Source organism: Sinocyclocheilus grahami, unplaced genomic scaffold (genome assembly GCF_001515645.1).
Source record: "Sinocyclocheilus grahami isolate Dianchi unplaced genomic scaffold, SAMN03320097.WGS_v1.1 scaffold310.1, whole genome shotgun sequence".
In the NCBI taxonomy this organism is placed as follows: domain Eukaryota; kingdom Metazoa; phylum Chordata; class Actinopteri; order Cypriniformes; family Cyprinidae; genus Sinocyclocheilus; species Sinocyclocheilus grahami.
The window spans coordinates 1,165,399-1,170,770 of NW_015505489.1; positions in this window are offsets into that span (position 1 = coordinate 1,165,399).

Genomic DNA, 5,372 nt, shown 5'->3' on the forward strand with positions numbered 1-5,372 from the left:
TGGGAAGATGGTCATCCTCCGCATTTGAATCATACATTAGACCCGAACCACAAATCATCTCAAAGGTTCAGCCGATAATATCAAGCTGTCCTCAAGGTAATCTATATGCAATTACTGGTGGTGGTATAATACCTATTCATATTACTCCCAACAACCTCTATGGTTTACTGCGCCTTAACTTGGCCTTTCTTTCTGTGGCCTGTCTTTCGTGGCCTTCCCCTCTGTTGCCTATCTTGTGGCGTTTCCCACTGTGGCCTATTTACATGGCCTTCCTCTCTGTACACACTGAGGCATTTCATTCCATGGCCTCTTGGCTTCCTCACTATGGCCCATCTGGGCGTCTCCATCCGTGGCCTGTCTAGGCCTTTTCTCCGCGGCCTTTGTGGTCTTTTTTTGCAGCCCATCAGGGCCTCTATCCCCACTGCGGCCCATCGGGGCCTCTATCCCCACTGCAGCCCATCGGGGCCTCTATCCCCACTGCGGCCTATCGGGGCCTCTATCCCCACTGCTGCCTATCGCAGCAAATGTGAGCCAAAATCATCACAATTAAAAGAACCAAAGACTTAAACTACTTCAGTCTGTGTGCATTGAATTGATTTAATACACGAGTTTCACAATTTGAGTTGAATTACTGAAATAAATGAACTTTTCCACGACATTCTAATTTATTGATATGCACCTTTATATCCCCTGAGGATCAATTCCACTCATTCTCTGCTATAGGACAGGAAGAATTGTATAAACTTGTCAAATCATCAAAACCTACAACATGTATGTTAGACCCTATTCCATCTAAACTACTAAAAAGGTGCTTCCAGATGTCATATATCCTCTTCTGAATATTATTAATTCATCACAAATTAAAAAACACAACTTGATCCTATAGAATTAGTTAATTACAGACCGATCTCAAATCTCCCTTTTCTGTCAAAAATACTAGAAAAGGCAGTATCCTCTCATGATCCTTTTTGGAGAGAAATGGTATCTCTGAGGATTTCCAGTCAGGATTTAGACCATATCATAGTACTGAGACTGCTCTCATTAGAGTTACAAATTACCTGCTGTTATCATCTGGTCGTGGTTGTGTTTCTCCATTAGTGCTACTGGATCTTAGAGCTGCGTTTGACACTATCGACCACAACATCCTTTTGAGTAGACTACAAAATGATGTTGGCATTAGTGGAATTGCATTGTCATGGTTCAAAACTTACTTACCTGACGTCATCAATTCGTAGCAGTAAATGACGAGATATTATATCGATCACAAGTACAGTATGGAGTGCCTCAAGGCTCAATGCTAGGACTGTTTCTTTTCACGCTTTACATGTTACCCTTGGGAGATACCACCAAGAAACATGGTGTTAGCTTTCACTGTTATGCTGATGATACTCAGCTCTATATTTCTTCGCAGCCTGATGAAACATACAAATTTGCAAAACTAACAGAATGCATAGTTGATATAAAAAAACTGGATGACTAGTAATTTCCTACTGCTAAATTCTGAAAAAAACAGAGGTGTTTATTTTTGGACCAAAAACCTCAGCATGTAATAACCTAAAACACTGTCTAACATTTGATGGATGCTCTGTTAATTCCTCGTCATCAGTTAGGAACCTAGATGTGCTATTTGATAGCAATCTTTCCTTTGAAAACCAAAACATTTGTAAAACTGCATTTTTCCATCTTAAAAATATATAAAAATTACGACCTGTGCTCTCGATGTCAAATGCAGAAACGTTAATTCATGTGTTCATGACCTCAAAGTTAGATAATTGTAATGCTGTATTGGGTGGTTGCTCTGTGCGCTTAATAAACAAACTCCAGCTGGTGCAAAATGCAGCAGCTAGAGTTCTTCCTAGAACCAGAAAGTACGACCATATTAGCCCGGTTCTGTCTACTCTGTACTGGCTCCCTATTGAACAACAAATACATTTTAAAATCTTGCTAATTACTTATTAAGCCCTGAATGGTTTAGCTCCTCAGTACTTGAGTGAGCTCATATCGCATTATAGTCCTTCACGTCCGCTGCGATCTCAAAACTCTGGCCATTTGATAATACCTGGCATCTATGCTAATATTAGTCTCTTTCATTCTTATTCCGAGGTCAACGTAGCCACCCAGATCCAGTCTGTATCCAGTCCAGATTGTGGATCAGCACCTAGAGACAACCTCTACAGCCCTGAATGTCAGTGGAGACCACGTCAACTAGATGCGCCCTATAGACAGATCCCTTGCGAAGACTTCGTCACCTCGACGACACATCAGGACAAGACCACGGGAACCAGAAAACACCTCTGCACCTGTGTTGCAGCCTGGAATTAAACCACGCCATGCTATTTTCGTCTGGCCAGAGGAGAACTGGCCCCCCAACTGAGCCTGGTTTCTCCCAAGGTTTTTTCTCCATTTCTGTCACCAATGGAATTTTGGTTCCTTGCCACTGTCGCCATTGGCCTGCTTAGTTGGGGACCTTGACTGATTGCACAGACACTGTTGGAAGAGACCTGAACTGGATGATTACATCACTGAATTATCAATGAACTGACTTTAGCTGAAAAATGACTCTGTTATTGTCTTCTTGCATCATTGACAAACTATTTTCCTGTTTGACTCTGTAAAGCTGCTTTGACACAACCAGTATTATATAAAGCGCTATACAAATAAAGGTGACTTGACATCTTCTTCACAGATCTTGAGTGGAGGTTGAAAAGCAGTAGGGGGAGGTAGTGGGTACGGGTTGTTAGTGGTTGTGTGGAGACACAGTCAGAGCGGGTGTGAGACCAGGATTCTCAAACCTGCAGTAGAACTCATTCAGTTCTTCAACCAGTTGTTGATTTACCTCAGTACTGGGGGATGGCATCTTGTAGCTGGTGATGGCTTTCAGGCCTTTCCACACTGACTCAGGGTCTCTGGCTGAAAACAGTTTTTTCAGCTTTTCAGAGTAACTTCTCTTAGCCACCCTCTTTGAAGCGCGTTAGATGTAATGCGCTGTCTGGAATGGCTGCATTTAACCAGGTTTCCATAAAGCAAAGAGCAGCAGAGTTTGAGAAGTCTTTCTTTGTGCATGTAAGGAGTAATAGTTTGTCTGTTTTGTTGACAAGGGAGTGGAGATTCGCCAGATGAATACTCGGCAGCAGGGTACAAAACGCGCGTTGTCGGAATTTCACCAGTCCACCAGCGTGCTTCCCTAGTCTTGGAGTGCTTGTACAGAAACGCGGCTCCTTCAACTAGAATATCAAGTAAAAAGTCTGAATACTCACCACTCGGCAAAAGATTGTTTGATTTGTTGTGTCTGATGTCTAGGAGTTTGTCTGTAGTAAAACCATTCAGTAAAAGGTTATTTAAAATGGGACAAACAAACAAAAACGGTAAAAGTACTGAAGACCTCCAAACCGAGATAACCATTCATGGCACCATCTTGTGTGAACATTGTTGACTTTGGTATTTTCTATGAGATTTACTTATTGTTATGATTTTTTTTCACATGTACAGCATTCTGATCTCCACTGCAATTGACACATATTTTTAAAATAAAAACCTTTTTTTCAGCTCATTGCCTTCCAAACAATTGGGGTAGTAAGAATAAAAGTAATTGGGAAACATTTTTTTCTGGTAGCCAGGAGGTTAATTAAACACACCTGAACAAGCTAACAAGCTCGTAAAGAGTAGGAGTGTAACTGGCCAAATTGCCCCCCTTGTCTTTGTCAATCATGGCCTCCTAATAATCCCCAGCCACTTGATTGGCTCTATGACTCACTCTCCTCTCCACCTGTAGCTGGTGTGTGGTGAGCGCACTGGCACTTTTGTCCTGTGGCTGCCGTCGCATCATCCAAATGGATGCTGCACACTGGTGGTGGTTGAGGAGAGACTCCCCCACATTATTGTAAAGCGCTTTGTGTGTACAACAATACAAAATAAAGCGCTATATAAATGCATTATTCATTCATTCATTCATTCATTCTAATCAAGGTCTGCAGACTCACTAGAAACTTCCTGGCAAGTGTGTTAAAGCTGGATAAGAAAAGCTAAACTCTCCAGATACAAGCACTTGGAACATCACTTGGATTGTATATACACTGTTGGACACTTTTGGGACACAAGTCTCTTGTGAATATTTGATAAATACATATTTGATTTTCATTTTTAAATTGTTGTCTGTCTCATCTATTTTAAACACTCCAATATCTCACACAGTATAATCTGACCACATTTTAACAATCGTAACATCATCCAATAAGGCCGATCGTTACAAGCTTTATGAACGATTTACACAAAAATTTGTTCTGCTCATGTTTCATGAATGAGGTCCAGTATAGTACATACTCTTTTTGCGGTCGCAAAGTAATTATGTATTCAAAAAAGTACCTAGACAAGGGAGTATGTGATTTCGGACACATCCAAATTGTGTATGTTACAGCTCTATACTTGACATCTACTTGTGGTGCATCTGCTCATGTTAATTTGAACAACTTTGCAGCATGACTCAACAGAAAACAAGCAACGACACGTAAATGCACTACATAATTTTTTTTAAATGACCTTTGCAATGAAGACATTTAAGAAGCAGCATTCACACATTGCTTGAAACATGATGTTAGACTTGATGCACATTAAACACAGTGACATACACAGTGTCTGTAAATTAAATCTGACTGCATTCAGAGCAGTTTATATTCAGCTATTTGAGGCTTACACTCAAAAATATTTCAGTCTAGATTGAGTAGTCTGTAAACAGTGTGTCATCATAAAAGTTGGGTCTAGAATAAAGCAGCAGTGTGAAGTCTCCTTCTTTTATATTTTTAACAGGGGAGGTTAAAATCCTCATCCAGTAAATTATTATTAAATTAAAATTATTATTATTAACATGAATTATTTTACGTGTTTTACAAAGCATATCAATTGAATTCATTGATTCATATGACAACAATGTAAAACAAGCATACTACAAAAAAAAAACTAATTGAAAGCAGATCCTATGAAAATGTATGAATGAGATTGTACAAATTCAAATTCACCACCAATTTCTAGTACTTTTTTGTATATATATATATATATTTTAGCCATTCACTCTTGCTATATATAATCAGATTCCAATCGGATATGCAGAAAATTTGGACGGAGTCTGAACAAGGTTCAATTGCATTTCCATAGTACATTTATCTTAAGGACATTTCAATTCTGTAATTGTGCTGTGAAGACATGAGGAGCGAGGAAGCTTCCAAAGGAACTAGAAGTATAAATACGCAATTATATACTATGTGGAAGTGTTTCTTGACAAAAAAAACTGGCACACGTATAAATTTTCCCCCTTCACATCTGTCACAATAATTCTATGCTTTACCATTGCAATTTAAATAAACCATATAATTCACAAA